The sequence below is a fragment of the Artemia franciscana genome, chromosome 2 (genome assembly GCF_032884065.1).
Source record: "Artemia franciscana chromosome 2, ASM3288406v1, whole genome shotgun sequence".
Taxonomy (NCBI): Eukaryota; Metazoa; Arthropoda; class Branchiopoda; order Anostraca; family Artemiidae; genus Artemia; species Artemia franciscana.
The window spans coordinates 19,042,452-19,060,592 of record NC_088864.1 but is presented as its reverse complement, the minus strand read 5'-3'; the positions used below and the strand labels follow the sequence as shown (position 1 = coordinate 19,060,592).

General features: G+C 35.2%; 1 protein-coding gene, 1 long non-coding RNA gene and 1 other non-coding gene across 3 annotated transcripts in view; 1 reads left to right on the top strand and 2 right to left on the bottom strand.

Moving 5' to 3' along the window:
* Positions 1–17,320, bottom strand: part of LOC136038180 (zinc finger protein 84-like) — a 35,646-nt gene extending 18,326 nt beyond the window's left edge. Inside the window, exon 1 of the mRNA XM_065721279.1 lies at positions 17,201–17,320. The gene's annotated coding sequence lies outside the window, so the exon portion shown is untranslated. The remainder of the gene's footprint in view (positions 1–17,200) is intronic.
* Trnam-cau (transfer RNA methionine (anticodon CAU)) lies at positions 10,950–11,021 on the top strand. Its single transcript has one exon. It is a non-coding gene; the product is annotated as a tRNA-Met (tRNA).
* LOC136038104 (uncharacterized) lies at positions 13,260–16,396 on the bottom strand. The gene is made up of 2 exons (XR_010620129.1): positions 15,973–16,396; positions 13,260–13,523 (listed from the first exon to the last, which is right to left on the bottom strand). It is a non-coding gene; the product is annotated as an uncharacterized LOC136038104 (long non-coding RNA).
* Positions 17,321–18,141: the final 821 nt, after the last annotated feature.

Genomic DNA, 18,141 nt, shown 5'->3' with positions numbered 1-18,141 from the left:
GAAGTTTCTAAGACAGCTCCTTCAATGCGAAGTGCCCTGATCTAAAAAAAAAGAACATTGTGCCCGCATCGCTCTTTGCTTAGGCAGTGCTATTGTGCTGCCTATGATACTACTTGTGCAAGTGATGTTGCCCACTTGATCGGTGTTCTTGCTATCTCATATCCCCTCTATACTCTCATATATTCCTAGTCTTAGTGACTTATTCTTCTTAACATGAAATATCAAACCTATTCTTGCAACCTGAAATCTCAAAACTTCTAAATATTCATTCCTTTTGCTAACATTTCCATATAGGATGCTTAAATCATCTTCATGAACTAACTGAAGGAAATTTTACTTTCCCAGTTGATTCTACTTTCTCACATCACCTTTGATGTGCTCTTTAGAACAAAGTACATCGAAATTATCCATATAAATTGGGATAAGACGTAAACCTGCTTAACTTTTGATTTAATATGAAACCAGCTACTGACCTCATTCCCTGCTTTAACCGCAGCAATGCACATAAAATTATCACACATAGCACTAATCACTTTTAGGAATTTATCTGGGATAAATTCCCACACAAGGATGGGAGCCTCACTAAAGCTTTTATATTAGCTGAGTCAAAAGCTTGCTCATGATGCATGAAACTAAGCACTAAAGCGGTTTGAGAATCAGGCACTTCATATTTACTAATCTAAGAGTGAGAATTTTATCGACGTATCTTGTCCCTTTCCGAAAACCACACTGATCTTCTCTTAAAACTATATCTACATTATCTCTAGGTCTAAAAACGTTCCTCATACTAAGCAATTTAGTCCCTACTGAAACTAAACTAATACTTCTATAATTACAACACTCAGTCTTATTATCTTTTTTATAGAAGGATTTAATTAGAGTTTTCCTAAAATCGCTTCATATTTTGCCTTTTCAAAAATCATGTTCATAATCTTCCGTAATCTATCTCTGACTCCGTAACGACCATATTGAAAAAAGCTCATTTATCACACTATCAGCAACTGTGGCCTTATTGTCTTTTAATCCTTTTTGGACTCTTACTATATTTCTTCCTCGAAAAATAAATCTTCCTTCACATCCGAAGTGCTGTAAATAGTTTATTCTTTTCTAAATCTTATAGTGTAACTTTATCACAGTTTAACACGCTCGTAAAGTTTTGGCCTATCTCTCTTTAACTCTTTCCTTATTAATATTTGTGGCCTCGTTTCTATCTTTGACTGGGACAAGTTCAGGTTGATTATTTCGTCTCAGTTTATTAACATACCAGTGCAATATTTTAGTATTATGCCGTCTGGTTGCATCTTCCAGATCGTTATCAACTTTTTCCATGGTCTTGACTCTACGTGCCCTTGATTTATGTTCTAAAGCTTTATCTCCTTTCTTTACATTCCTCTTATTTTTATATGACCTATCACTCAAATAATTTTTGTACAATTCCCTCCTCACCTCTATTAAACGTAAAGCATTATTACTGATATTCTCAGCTGCGTTTTTAACTTTCTTCCCCAGGACATCACAGCAACTTCACAAACTATTTTCCCACAATTATTCTATTCACATTCTACATTATCAAATTTTAGACTGTCCAGTTTAGTATCCATCTATTGTTGGAAAGATTCTCAAAAATTGTCATCCTGGAGTCTACCAACGTTATAACTTCCCGAAAGGTAATTACACTTCCCAATTTTAAGGTTTATATTAACCCTAGAAACTACTAAAAGATAATATTTACTCTTAACGTCTTTAACAGTACTCACCCTAGCATCTTATATCGATCCTGCCGATCTTTGGCTTACGAAAGCATAATCGATAAGGTTAACTGTGTTACCGTCATGTGAACACTATAGATAGTTGGTGTAAAATAACATAAACGCAAATAACGTAAACTTTGATCAGCGATCATCATAAAACGCTTAAATGAAACTCCGCATTAACCTAATGTTAGTGCTCAATACTTGAAAAAAAAGATCATTGAAAACAACGCTTAACACTCGGAAAAAGACAAAAATAAAAAATTGCATTTACTTCATGCTGAGATTTTTTTTTATTTATTTATTTATTGTTATTTTTTTTATCTAACAAAATTTCCAGATACCTTGCTACTCTATAAATAAACTGAGGTGACGTACTATTTAAGACACCTGGAAGTATCAACTTATTATTTCCAAACATCCCTTTCCTTATCGGAGAGAGCCCCTGGTACCGGCTTAGCAATGCACTAAATAATTCTCTTTAAATCTGCAAAGCGGGCAAGTATATCTGTCTTCATTGGAACACCTTTCTTTAGAATATTTTATAAATCTTGCACTAATTAGCCTTGAGCTGCATCCACAACGTCAAATATCTAGCAGGTAAATTCAGCTTAAAGTAGAACCCCTGCCCATAAACCACCTTAACATCCTTATAAAACTTTAATGTTTCTGATTTTTTTTTGTCTCCTCACTCCATTTTTGAATCATTTGATTCTCTAGTAGTATCTTAATCTCATTCTCCCAATTTGTATTTATATCCGTTGGTCCTCTACCTTTATTCCAAACAAAGGAAAACCCTGTTTTGTCTAAAATGTCTTTTATTTTTAGTAGCCATGATCTTTTTTTTTTCCTGCGAGAGTAAATCTTCATAAGCTGCCTTAAGCAACCTGTCACTCAGTAACTGGACGACTTTCAACCAAAATTTAGGCATTAAGACCAGTCTGTAATTTATTAGTGTCCATATACCTAGATCGCCACTTAAAAACTGGGAGTGAGTTGTTCTATGCAGCCCAAACAATCTCTTAAAGTACCCTAATTGAATACTCTCTATCTGAGCCGCTCTCATGCCCCCAAATCTCTGCTCCGTAATGTAGAATGGGCATTATTCCTCGATAAAAAGACCCTTTTATGCAACGACAAATTTTTTATTCCCATTACATTATTCCGGAAAATTGTAAACATTGCTGCTCTTCCCCGGTTTAACGTTTCCTTTATATGAAAATTCCATCTTTCATTACTTTGAAAAATATATCCAAGATACTTAATTTTATCCACAACTTGTATCTCCTCCCCCTTAAACCAAAATTTACTTTCACATTTGTCATTCCTCTTGTTAAATATAATCACTTTTGATTTCAGAACATTTACCTGCAGGCACTTCATCGTTTGATAATCATCTGTTAAATCCAGGAGCTTCTGTAAATTATGTGCTGAATTCACCACTAGAACGAATTCAGTAGCGAATTCAGTTTGCGAATTCAGAATGAGGCTGGTTTTATCTTTGCCACTGTTGAAAAGGTTCTGTATTGTATTTGAATGTTTAAAGGTGACATTAAGCTTATGTTTTTTAAGGATTCTTTTCAGTTGGTCACTCAGTTTTGGAAGGTAGGGTAGAACAGTGAAAAGTTTCTTCTCATCCAGTAAGTACTCTTTTACTCCGACGAATTTTTTTTTGGCTGTGCGTGTTTGCAGTATTGTATTTATAAACTCTTATCTCCCATATGAAGGATACTCGATCAGATCCTTAACTAAATTCGGAAAGGCGTATGGTCTGCTTAAGAATCTTGTGAATTAGGTACTGTTAAACTCTCTACAGTATATAATAATTGGGGACCTAAATACTGATATTAATCGATCTTCTGTCAGAAGGGAACTGCTTTTTGAGTGTCTTCCTTCATACCGCGTTGTGCCCAAATCCCACAATTTTTCATATGTTCATCATTCTGGAAGCACAAGTGATATTGACCATATTATTTGCTCGCCTGGTATTATCTCTTCTTCTGCTTCTGTTCATGTTAACGAGCAAGATACTGACCACATGCCAATTTCAGCGACATTTACAATGGATATTGATTTACCGGAAACTAATTGCTCGCGAGAAAAATCGAAGTGGTTTGAAAAAAGTAATTGGAGCAAAGCCAATATACCGCACTACATCTCTACCTTGACAACCCTTCTTTCTACCATACGTGTTCCATATCATCTTCTTCAGCGCCAGGTACCTACGAATGGTAAAGCCGATATTGACTGTTATTATAACCAACTTGTGATGTGTATGAAAAGGGCAGAAGAAGCTGCCGTACCTCGACAACGTATTCGTAAAAGAACACAAAAACCTATCTGGTCAATGGACCCTTGTTTAAAGTCGATAAAAAATAAAGCAAAATTATGGCTCCAGATATGGAATGAATGTGGTCGGCCAAGTTCTGGGTGTGTCGCTGATATCAAACGTAAAACTAAAACCAATTATAAACGTTATCTGAGGTTGGCTCGTTACCGCGGTATGGATTTCCCTGTAAGTAGGGAGGATTGGCGAAAAGTGATCAATTCTGACAAGATAAATTATGAAGCTATGACAAGTAATTGCCTCCCAACTTCAGCTTGGTATAAACATTATTCTTCGATTTTTTCAGTGATTAATTATTCAGTGCATTCTGTGTATACTCGCCTTCTTACTCCCCTCTTTAGTACAACGTTTTCGCAGCGCCATTTAGTGCCCATATCTTTTTCTTCCGTAATTAATGCTGTTAAAAGTTTAAAATCTAATTCAATAGATAAGGATGGTATTTCTAAGATGCATATGTCGATTGAATGCACCCCCCTTATACCTCACTTTCAGCTTCTTCTTCAAATGTGTCTATGTACTTCATACGTACCTGAGAGTTTTCTGTGTGGCACTGTTTCGTCAGTTTTAAAAAGGGGAAAGTCACCGATTGATTGTTCTTGCTATCGACCTATTACTGTATCTTGTAATATTAGTAAGGTTTTTGAGTATATTCTTCTACCATTTTCGACTAAAAATATTATTGAGGATGAGAACCAATTTGGTTTTCGGAGTGGGGTGGGTTGTCAGCATGCGCATAAGATTCTGTCTTCTCTATTGGCTGATAATTCTTCCAAGGGAAATGGTCTTTATATTTGTGCTTTGTATCTTTCGAAAGCGTTTGATAGTGTGGTCCATAGTCAGCTCATTTTTTCCTTGTATAATTCTGGGGTCAATCTCTCTATTATACTGCTTCTTAGGTTTTAGTATTCAAATTCGTTTCTCCAATTAGGATCTGCACCAGACGCTATTATAAGAATGCGAAGAGGTGTTAGGCAGGGTGGTGTTCTGTCCCCTACGCTTTTTAAGATTTGTATTTCTAGTGTGCTGGCTAAGATTTCAGGTACATACCTTTCTGGTCTTGCGGATGTTTCTTATCTTGCGTATGCTGACGACTTGCTTCTGATTAGCCGTTCCAAAAAGGGTCTTTCCAAAATGGTCTCTATAGTTTGTGATGCTTTCTCTGATATTGGCCTTTCAATTAATATATATAAATGTGATTTTTTTCCCTATAACTGTATTACTGCTACTCCCCTTCACTGTAATAACTTCACTATCCCTCTTGTTGATTGTATTCGTTGGCTTGGTATCTCTATTACTAACAATCTTTCGAGCTTACGTCAGCGTACTGTTTGTGATATTAGTAAAAAGATTCAGATTGGTTATGCAAAAATTGTTGCAAATAGAGGCAAGTATAATAGACGCGCGCTGGCTAAACTTTATTCTACTTTCTGTGATCATTCTGTACTTTATGCTTCAGGTCTTTTCCCCCTTCTTAATAATGGTAATTTAAAAAGAATTCGGATAAATTATTTCAAATTTTGCAAATTTCTTCTGTATCTTCCACCTTGGATAAAAAACCGGACTCTTGTTAAAAAATTCTCAGTTCCCGACATAACTTTAAAGTTGGAGATTCTTCACAGACAACTCTCCAGTGCAGCTTTTGCGCGCCTATCCCCTCACCACCGTCTTATCCGTTTTTTTTCGTTGACTTTGTGTGTGTATTTTTTTTTTTCTCTTTGTGTTTTTTTAATTTCATTTTTTGTGTGTATCTAATGTTCATTTTTTTTTCATAGTTCGTTATTTTGTGTGTTTATTTAATTTTTTGTATTAACCTTAAAAATTGTCTATTGTCATTACTTTTCATTTTTTGTATGTTTTGCTTTTTGTGTGTGTATTTAATTGTTTGTACTCTACATTTTAATACTTTTATAGTGTTGTTGTGGGTAAGAAATAAATTATTTATTTATTTATTAATGGGATGATATCTGTTAGGATTTGTGGAGTTGATGACTTCTTTCTGCCTTTTTTTTTGTCTTTTAACTTTAATGGCTTCAATCAATTTTATGAGGTATCCATTGCAAAAAATGTCCTTAATATAGTTCATTTTGGAGACTATGTGAGACTCCGAGCATATTCTTATTACTCGGTCAACCAAATAAATAACTACTCCTCTTTTTATGCTAGGAGAGTGGTTGGAGGCAAAAATATAAATACCTATCGTTATGCGTAGGCTTTCTATAAACAGAAAATTCAAGGCCAGGAGACTTATCGAAAATTAATACATCTAGAAAATGAAGTTCAGGGTTATCTTCTACTTCTAAGAGTGCTGTAAGTAAAATTGAGAAATTGTGAAATGTTATTTAGATTTGTGTTTTTTATTCAGTTACCCTTTCACCATCACTGAGAAAGGGTCATTATATTTTAGTTTTGTGTTTTGTTTTAATTTTTTTTTTTGCATTTTTGTCAGTTTATTCTACTCTGAAGACGGTCAAGCGGAGGTCTTGACGGCAATATTCGCATAATTTTCAATTTTTCCACCGGCTGTCTATTGCCCTCGTTCTGCTTTTCTTTAAAACCCTAAATTTTTCTAACTCAGGTTTTTTTATTTTTTCGCATATTTTTTAGATTTATCCTTGGTTTTCAGAAATTCCCCTATCAAATTGGACCATTCACAGGTCTAGTGATGGGTATGTTTGTTTTTGGGAAATTCTAATTAATGAAAATCTATCTTTGAAACGTTGTGTTGATCTGATTAAAATGAAGATTTGCAGGAGCCTCGGTATTTTAAAAAAGCTTAAGCAAACATACGTTTTTCTGAGATGTAACCTAAGCGTAATTCTTGAACGTATCCAATAGCCGACAAGTCAAATTGGCTCAACTTATAAATACGAAATCCACAAAGCAGATTTTGAAAGTACTTTTTCGCTGCTTGATACAATCTTATATTTCTTACTGTATGATAGTATTGATGTCAACTATGCCTTCTCTTTAAAACCGCTTTCTAAGATTTATAACAAAGCTAGGAAACTCATTCAGGAAACTAGTCGATCAAGAGTTATCCATTTTATCCATGTTCAACCACTGTGTTTTCTCTCGTGTGGAAGGTACCTTAAGTGTTCCTTGTCTTTTGCCTCTTATCAAAATAATTATAATCTTCATACTACAAAAAATCGTATTCAAATTCCGGTACTTGTGTATTATATGGAGCACATTTTGTTCTTAATCTGTAGTAAAACCGATTTCTTTGTATGCACTCCGAGATAATCAGCTTAGCCTGAGTTATATAAACTACTATACAGGTATATTTAAATTAAATTTTCAAAATATAGAGTTGGTTAGGTATTGTGTTGCGAGAGCAACACTTTGGTTTTGTCCCGTTTTTTTTGTTTTTTTTTCCTATGCCGTCTATCTCAGCTTATTCCTGGAAACTGGTAAGGGTCTAACCTGTGCGGTTTTTACGGAAAATGTGGACCTCAGGCTGGATTGATGAATATGACATTACATTTTGGAAAGCTCCGTAGAACTCTTGCCTGGGGCCAAAAAGGATGGTTTTTGCTTGTCCTCGAGCCAGAGCCTATGGTGTGCGAAGTGAAGTGGAGTTGTATAGCCTATGTCAGAAAGGAGTATCTGAAGTTGTGCAGCCAAACTTTTGTTTCATCGAATCATATTTCTGCTTTCGATTGGAAAACTCCGTTCTAGCAGGCAAGCAGGCAGGCACCAATTTCAAATTGAAGATGGACTAAAATCTATAAGTGTTAAATATATGTGGCAGTTCCCCGGCCCCACAGCCAATATATCTTCTTTGAGTGATAAATAGAAAAACTTACAGAAACAAAAAAGTGCGATTTCCCCACGAATCCGAAAGTGCTGCCATCTATTGTTTCTACCCATTTCTGTTCCTGATTTCAGCTGACTTTACCATTCTTTTTTTTTCTACTTGGGACTGCAATAGAGAAATGGTATCAGATATGCCTCTTAAACTTTAAAAGTTCTCTCATTGCTAATGAAATTAGAGCTTATCCTTTGCTCCTTTTTAAGTGGTGGTGTTAAAAAGTTGGCTTCCGGCAAAAAAGCCAACTTTTGAACTAAGATAGATAGAATTTCTTTTTCAACGGTAATCGATAGACCTTGATGAGCTGATCAAAGTATATGTCATCCATTTTTTGGTACAAAAATTCTTTCATGAGATACATCAGTTTGAAAATTTCAAGGGGTTGACAACTTCAGTGGTAAGGTACACACTTAAACCAAAAATAGGCCGATACCAATTGTGAGATATGTAGGGGACTTTCAAGCAACAGTCGACTATTAGCTTATAATCATCTTTGGCAATGAGGGGTTTGCAACTTTTGCTGATTGGTGTACCTATTATCTGTTTCTGGTGTAATTGATGGTAAGAACAACTTGGTTCCCGATTGTAAGACATGTAGGGGAGTTGTAAGTAATAATCAGCTGTTACGCTACAATGATCTTCAGTGACGAGGGGTTTTCAACTTTTGCTAGTTGGTGTGCCCATTATTTGTTTCCGGTAAACTTGATGTATATCACGGGAGAGGGACTTGTAAGTAAGAATCGGTTGCTAGAGGAGGCTCATGAAGGGCTACAAATTTGTGCAAATTGGTACACATCTATGGTCTTTTGATCCTGAAAAGTTACAGATAGCTTTATAATACCAAGATCATATAAGACAATGTTCCAAGTTTCCATCGGTCACGATGCCTACGATTGAAAAGGATAAAGTTTAATCGGCTGCAAAGTGACATTTAGGGGCCTAGTAAGTAATAATCGGCTGTTAGGTTACAATTCTCTTCAACGATGAGAGGTTTGCGACTTTTGCCTGTTGGTGAATCCGTTATTTGTTTCCGTTGAACGTGATGTCTATCACGGAAGAGGGACTTGTAAGTAAGAATCGGTTCACTTTAGGCTAGAAATTTGTGGAAATTGGTGCACATTGTATTCGATCCCTGTAAATCTACCAGTTTGAAAGTTTCAAACGGTTAACAACTTCAGTAGCAAGGTATACACAGAAAAAAAAATAGGCCGATACCAATTGTGAGACATGTAGGGGACATGTAAGCAACAGTCGGCTGTTAGCTCATAATCATCTTCGGCAATGAGAGATTTGTCACTTTTGCTAGTTGGTGTACCTATTATTTGTTTTCGGTGTATTTGATGGTTAAGCCAATTTGGTTCCAGTGGTAAGACATGTAGGGAACTTGTAAGTAATAATTGGCTGTTAGGCTACAATCATCTTCAGAGATGAGGGGTTTGCAACTTTTGGTAGTTGGTGTATCCATTTATTTGTTTCCGGTAAACTTGATGTCTATCACGGGAAAGGAACTTGTAAATAAGAATCTGTTGTACGCTGTTAGCTCATAATCATCTTCGGCAATGAAGGGTTTGCAACTTTTGCTAGTTGGTGTACGTATTATTTGTTTTCGCTGTATTTGATGGTTAGATCAATTTAGTTCAAAACATGTAGGGGACTTGTAAGTAATAATCGGCTGTTAGGCTACAATCATCTTCAGCGATGAGAAGTTTGCAACTTCTACTAGTTGCTGTACCCATTTATTTGTTTCCGGTAAAGTTAACGCCTATCACGGGAAAGGGACTTGTAAATAAGAATCGGTTCACTTCGGGCTTGAAATTTGAACAGTTTGGTACACGTTGTATTCAATCTCTATAAATCTGACAGAATTAAATATTTACACAACGAGTACAAACGATAACGTAAAACAATAAGATAGTTTCAAAATAATTAGTACAGTCTCATGTATGGTATTTCGATCATGAAAAGTAACGGATAGCTTCACAATACCAACTAGATCGTATAAGATATTGTTCCAAGTTTTCATCCGTCACAATGTCTACGATTGAACAGGATAAGGTTCAACTGGCTGGAAACTCAATTTAGTCCCTTCTCCCGATATTCTTTTGCTGTTGTTTTTTCAACGCTGAAGAATTTGATCATGTGATTACTGATCGTGTTCTGCTTTGAATATGCCGTTTTGAATGCTTTGATAGTTTTGACAACTTCAGCATTTAACCGATAGCGAAGAAACCAAAACCAAAGCGTTGCTCTCGCAACACTTTAATCGGCGAAGCCGGACAAAGGTTGCCGCAACACTTCACGTTGCCCAGGCAACGTAGGTCTAGTTTAATATACTTCGTTCTGGGCGGCCTGCTTTCCATAATTCTTTTTTGTAGTTTCCATAACTTCGTTACTATTTATTTTATTTCCGTCATATTTTGTATATTTCATTATAACTAACCTAACTTCACCTCTTGAGTGTGGTCGGTTTAATGCACAAGTATTCGAATTCCTTTTACAATTTCCTTCTGCAAGGTCCTTCTGTAAGGTTGGATTTTAATCTTGTAATGGCGAGTTATATTGCGTGGAATAAAGTGCCTGAATCTGCTTGAAAGTGCCACATTTTTGGTGTGTTCAAAAAATCTTTTTAAACTATTTATTTTATTTGTTCGATCTAATCATTTCAGTTTTTGTGTTCTATATAAAAAAATTCTCTATTTTTCTTTCTCTCTCTCTCTCTCTCTCTCTCTCTCTCTCTCTCTCTCTTTCTCCTATCTATGAGTAAGTGATTTTTTTTTCTTTGAGCTAGATGCCCCCCTTTGCTTTTTCAGAGGTCAAAGGGCTTTTGAGGCATAAATATAATATATTATTGTATGTATCTTATCATAACTAAATCTTATTTTATTTATTTAAGATAGTAAGAAGCCCATCAACTGGAAATCTGCCCCACACCATTGAAGAGTTAGCAAAACGCCACTGCTACGCTACTACATTTTACTATACGCTCTTCGTTTCTTTTCTTTATTACATCACAAACATTTAAAAAACTTTCAATGATAACAGCAGCTTGGCGCAGCGGAAGCGCGCTGGGCCCATAACCCAGAGGTCGGTGGATCGAAACCACTAGCTGCTAATTTTTTAAATTCTTTACTTTACTAGTATTGAAATACATTTTCTTTAGTCGCTGTTATTGGACCTGTGCAGAAATAACGAACATGAAGAGTTAAATTAAGAAAAATGTATGTAGATTACTAGAAAATCGGCTTTATCCAATTATTTCTACCAAATATACTTTTATTTAGTCATTGAAACATGACAGCATCTAAACTCATTTGTATTTAAAGCTCAATTTATACACTGTGTACCCCTTATTCACATTTTAGTTTTGCTCTATTATCTTTATAATTTTCTTTATTGTTCTTTATACCAATTATATTTATAATTTTTAACCCATTTTAGTTTTGCTCTATGTTTTTAAGAATGTGACTTTCATTGTTTTGCTTTTTTATGTGGGCTTTCTTTTTTTGCGTATTTTTTTCCAAAAAAGAAAATAAAATAAAATAAGCAATTATGTTACGGTTTAGACTTTTGTTAGGTTAGTTTTCTTCCTTTTTTTAAGGTAGGGACCGGAAATAGTCCTCTATTTGAGGTAGTACCCAAATGAGCAGGTTTCGGGGTCCCATTAGGAATAAGCCTCTTGTGACAAATATTCAAAATATAATTTGTCTTGTCATTTTTCGAACTTTCTTTACGATACTCCTTCATTTTTTTGGGGGGGGGGTAAGTGCAAATTCTTGTTCCAATATGATCAGGACTTGCAATTTCAATCGAGATTGTGACTCACGGATCATCGTATAGGATTGACTGTAAGAAACATTAAGGAGTTTAAGGTTTATTATACCTTTGTCTCAAGACAAACAAATTCCGCTAGGAAGTGCTGATTGAACTTTTTAAAATTTCACCCCATTTTCCTTATTGGTCAAAAGCAAAATGTAAGGCGGGCCTAAATAAACCAATGAAATTAATTTTTGTCTAAAGCTTCGAAGATTGATATTTTTACACAGAGTTTTCTTCTGATTAGAATTTACGACAAAATTTTCGTCAGCGGTATTTAGTTAGATAATGGCAAGAGATTTTTTTTTTCTCTTAAACTTACAGTGTCTTATTGGAAATGTCCATATGTTCCAATATGTCCTTCAGCAGAGAAATAGTAATATATTCGTCTGCGTCTTGCAAAGCTTGGTTATCGACGGGTGAAGAGCAAATGAGCACCGTAATTCTCTAGCACAAAATGCCCATTTTTATGAAACTGTGACGACATGCATAGAGTGCATTTTAAAATTTATTGTTTTTCTACTTTTATATGGCACTTGGTATCTATCAAGTGACACTGTAGATACTAAGTACTTGGTATCTACAAAATGAGGTATTTTTAACTTATGAAGGAATGATCGGATCTTATTAAAATTTGATGTTTTGAAGGATATCGTGTCTCAGAGCACTTCTTTTAAATCTGACCGGATCCAGTGACACTGGATGGAGTTGGGGGGGGGGAGAAATCTTGGAAAAAGCTTGGAGTGGAGGGATCGGGATGGAACTTGGCGGGGAAAATAAAAACAAGTCTTAGATATGTGATTCGCATAACGGGAACGGATCTGCTCTCTTTGGGGGAGTTCGGGGGGAGGGTTAATTCTGAAAAAATAGAAAAAAATGAGGTATTTTTAATTTACGAAGGAATGATCGGATCTTAATGAAATTTGATTTTTGGAAGGATATCGTGTCTCAAAGCTCTTATTTCAAATCTGACCGGATCCGGTGACATTTGGCGGAGTTGGGGGGACCTAAAATCTTGGAAAATGCTTTCAGTGGAGGGATCGGGATGAAACTTGGAGGGGGAAATAAGCACAAGTCCTAGATACGTGATTAGCTTTTGTCTTGGAAAAATCTTGGAAAACGCTTAGAACGGAGAGATCGGGATGGAACTTGGTGGGAAAAATAAAGAAAAGTCTTGGATACGTGATTCGCATAACGGGAACAGATCTGCTCCCTTTGGGGGAGTTTGGGGAGAGGGTTAATTCTGAAAAATGACACTGTCCCTCCTAAGTTTAATCCTGAAAAACTGAAATCCTTATAGCAACACGTGGAATTACCGTATGTAATTTTATTTTGTAATGAATACTCGTACATAGATTGGGAAGTGATCAATATCATTCTTATGTAACCGGGTTAAACAGAGTCTGGCGAATGTGTAGAAATATATATAATTATAACCAGAATAATTATATATAATTATAACCAGAATAATTATAAGAAGAATTGGTAGAAATAGACTGTACCTAATACTCGAGATAAAATAAGCATATCAGCAGGGTTAACAAAAGAGCATATGTTTTATTTCTATAAGAATTATTGTTTTTTTATTGTGACAATGTAATTTTCATTAAGTAGTTCTTTAAATCCTTCATCTTCACTAAGTTTTCCTGGCCCTTCAATGACCTTTAAACCATGAAAAGATGCTTCTTGTTGCACGGCTATAATCTGATCTAGTTTTTGCTGACCATCGCTGTCTAATTGACCATATAGTCCTCTTTTTACTGAAATGTCAGTTTTGGGAATATTGTCCCATTTATTATATCTGTAAAACAAAATGAGTATCAAACAGTTCGTGGTAACAAACTGTAGTAAGGAGCGACCCGGCTCAATGGTAACCGAAACTCCTTAAAGCCGGAATTTAAAACCTTAAAACCGAAACGGAATTTCGATACCAATAGTTACATCAAAAGAATCTGATTTCAAATATATAAGTTTCATCAAGTTTAGTTATACTCATCAAAAGTTACCGAGCCTGACAAAACTCCCTAAAAAGTAGAATCATAGAATCTTAACGAAAATCACACCATGAGATTCAGCATATCAGACAACCCTGTTGTAGAAGTTAATAGCTCACATATACAAAAATGTGGAATTTCGTATTTTTTGCCAGAAGACAGATCACGGGTGCATGTTTATTTTTGTTTTTCCAGGGGTGATCGTATCGACCAAATAGGCCTAGAATATTGCAAGAGGGCTCATTCTAAAGAAAATAAAAATTTCTAGTGCCCTTTTTAAGTGACCGAAAAAATCAGAGGGCCCCTAGACCCCCTTCCCCGCTCATTGGTTTCACAAAGTCAACGGGTCAAAATTTTGAGATAGCCATTTTGTTAAGCATATTCAAAAACCTAATAACTATGTCTTTGGGAACGACTCAATCCCCCACAGGCCCTGGGGGGAGAGGCTGCAAGTTACAAACTTTGACGATTGTTTACATATAGTAATTGTTATTGCAAAGGGTACAGCCGTCTTTTCAGGGGAATTTTTCACAGTGGGGTTGGGGTGGGTCGGATCTTTCCAAGGAAGAATGTATCATGAGGGAATAAAATTTCCATTAAGAGAGAGGGGTGGCAGGATTTTCTAGCATTATTAAAAAAATAAGGTAAAAATAGATAAAAAAAATGTTTTCGGCTGGAATTAAGGAGCAGCATTAAAACTTAAAACGAACAGAAAATATTATGTATATAAGGGGGTTCGTCTCCTCCACAATAACTTGCTCTTTAACCTAAAGTATTTTTAGTAATTTCTACTATTTATATCGAGGTCTTTGTGATTCAGGGGTTATTATTCAAGAATTGGGATGAAATTCGAGCTTTAGTGTTAAGACAAAGGTATTGAAGATTGGGCGAGCCTCCTCATATACGTAAGAAAAATATACCAAAATAGAAGTTCGTTAATTTAGTTAATTCGCAAGTTGCGTATATTATTACTAATAAAAACGTTCGAAAAAAAAAACAGTTCTAGTTGTATTTTTAAGTAACCACAATTGGAGGGCAACTAGGCCACCCCCACCCCTTTTTTTAAAAGTATCCATGTCAAAACATGTATTAATGCAAAAACATTCCGAATTAAATTAACAAACATTTTTTTTTAACTGCAAGTAAGGTTAAGTTTTAAGAAAACTTAAAACGAACAGAAACTATTCCGTGAATGAAAGGGGTTTTCCCCTCTTCAGGCAATTAAATAAAAAAAAAAGTTTTTCCAACTGAAAGTAAGGAGCGACATTAAAACTTAAAAAGAACAGAAATTATTCCGTATATGAAATGGGCTGTTCCCTCCTCAACACCTAGCTCTTTACGCTTAAGTTTTTTTTCAAGTTCTCTTTCTCGCAACTCTACTTTTTAAAACAGTAAAAAACTTTAGCGTAAAGAGTGGGGCGCTGAGGAGGGAACAGCCCCTTTCATATACGGAATAATTTCTGTTCTTTTTAAGTTTTAATGTCGCTCCTTACCTTCAGTTGGAAAAACTTTTTTTTTATTTAATTGCCTGAAAGAACTATCAATTGGTCTAAATTGATCTAAAATAATTTATTAGGCCTGCCATTGGCATTGCTCAGCAGTTTTTCGAACTAATCACGCACATGATCAATAGAGTAAGTACATTAGAGTATCCTCTCGTATGAATAACACTGTTCTATGTAAAACTGTTCTAACCGTTTAAGAAAGTAGCCTTATTCTATGGAAATACACAAGTCTGTGACATAAAAAGATTTTCTTGTGCAAAATGCTCGAATGTAGCAAAAAAGAATAGTTATTAAAATTTACAGGGGAGAATTTTATACAGTAGGAACTTTCTCTAATAGGGGTTTTAATACGAGGGGGGGGGGTGCTCCAAGGAAGCCCCTTGAAAAAGAGGTGGCAAATTTCTTAACAATATTTGGAAAAATGACAAGAAATTAATTAAAAAAAAGTAGTTTTTTAAACTGAAAATAAGGAGCAACATAAAAATATAAGATAAACAAAAGTTGGTGTTTAATAAAATCCTTATCTTAGGCTTGCTCTTCACGCTAAGTTTAACTTTTTGTTCCTATTCTAAAGAACGAATCCTGGAACATAAGGGATGTTTATTTGAATAAGAAGCTTTTTCTAAAAATCTTTAGCATGAACAGCAAGGAATTATTATTAACATTGGATTTACCTTTAACAGGATAGACTGAATAATAAAATTATACTACGTACATAATTATAAAACAATAGAGGAGGAAATTAACTTGCCTTCGGAACTGTCCCAACTTTCTCCTTTTATTTAACGCTGCTGCTTTCTTATTACCCATTATCTTCTCATAGAACAATATTAGATACAATGTAAAGAAACTTCTTTACAATATTAGATACGACCCAGAGATATCAACAGGCAGTTTACAGCTCTGATGAGTAACACCCAATCATATGTGTTCTCTCCCCAAAACCACCCACTGCATTGAATCTCCTGACGATAAACCCAAATTCAGCACTTGTGCGCCCTCTCGGATTCATTGAATATTCTCAATTTTCTGTTTTTTATAGAACTTTAAACTGCGTTTTTAAGACAAATTTAAGCAATATTGTAATTTTAACCACGCAAGTAAATAGATCAGGAAGTTCTGAATACAACGGTGTGTATATTGTTTTATTTTGATCGAAAATAAAGATATACAAGATTTTTAATGAGACCCTACTTTTCAAAAGTATTTACAAGGTTTTTGAAAGATAAAAAAAAAAAGGAAAACTAAAAAAAAATCTAAGATTGAGATTTTCAAGAACACAGTCTTCGCTATCGAATGGTATCTCTATCTTAATCTTGTGGTGAAGTACAAAGAAATAGAAGCTTCCAGAAATTTAACATGGGAAATCGGAACAGGGATCATAAACCTTAAGCCAAATTGTTGAATCTATTGTAAAAGAAGAAAGAAACGAGATAATCGAAGAACTGTATTCTACATATGGAGATATTCAAATATTCAAAAACATTGTCATGAACAAAGAAATGACCTTAGTTAATTTTGTAAAAGAAAGTAATCGGATTAACGACGCTGCTTGACTACTAAGGTCCCTACGAAGGCCCTTCAGTGTGTTGCTACAGCCGTGTTTGATCTCTTAATCCTGTACAACCAAACTAAGGTCAAACCCACTGCACCACCACAGGACACGCTAAATTTATGATAAGATTTACAATTACATTCTAGATGATTGCTTTAGGCCTCGCTTTGGCTTTCTGATAGTATAATGTTTATGATGAGAAATAGTGAAACGCTTGTGGACATGCACAAACTGGGATTCGAACCTCTTATTTGATTTTGAATCTTAGGTATATTTGGTAGCTATAGCAAATTTAAGGCTATAATAAAGAAATTAATGCATTATAGTATAGAGAGTCCCACGAACCCCTGGGGTTCCCACGAGGTTCCCACGAACCTGGATTGAGGGATTCAACAATCTATCTTATATTGTGTTTTTTACTTACCGCTTCTTCCTGAAACTTCAGCAACTTTATTTTATCTTCAGTTTTATCCTCAAAAGACTTGGCAGCAGCAGTGCAAGCTAATAAAACCAAAGTGAAACAACCTTTGTGATACTTCCTTTTCTGCAAAAAATAAAAAGTAAATAAAAATATATTGCAATCCAATAATGAAAACTCGGCATTAAAAAGTTCGCACGACTCCAAAACAGTCTCAAAAAAGTGTCAACCCCAACCTTGTGAAGATCGTTTAGCTATCACAAGGTAAATGTAAAATATGAAGCATCCGACATTTCAATAAAGTGAGGCTGAAAGATTTGGGTTGTTTACCCTGGTTTACAGTTTTAAGTCGGATTAAATACCGCATCCATGCGTAAAATACATGCGTAAAAAATGCAGTATACTTAACTGAATACAAAACTTTTAAAAAATAAAATATTACGAGAACTTGATCGTATTTTCCTGAAGTTTTTCATTGCAGCTGAATTCCATAATGAGGTGACAAAATGGAGTTCGTTGCTACTGCGCTAGTTTCTGTAACAAAAAAAGAAGTCTTTCACGAGGTGTTGGTCATAGCTTAGATACCAATACAGTTATGAAAACTCCTATCTTGCCCATGAGAAGCTTTTGGCACAGAGCTCTGAACTTGGTGCCTCCTCCAGGCCCGCGCTCCGTCCAATACAAGTTTCTTGTTACCAATTAGATACCATTACCAGTTTCCTGTCTCCAGCCGCTAGCATCGCTACCGTGCACTGTGTCCCAAAAATAAATCGAGTTTTCATAACTGTACATCAAACAGTTCGTGGTAACAAACTGTAGTAAGGAACGACCCGGTTCAACAGCAACCGAAACTCTAAAAACGGAATTTTGATACCAATTGAGTTACATTAAAAGAATCACTTTTTCATCCTGATTTTAAATATAATAATAAATAAAATTTTATATAA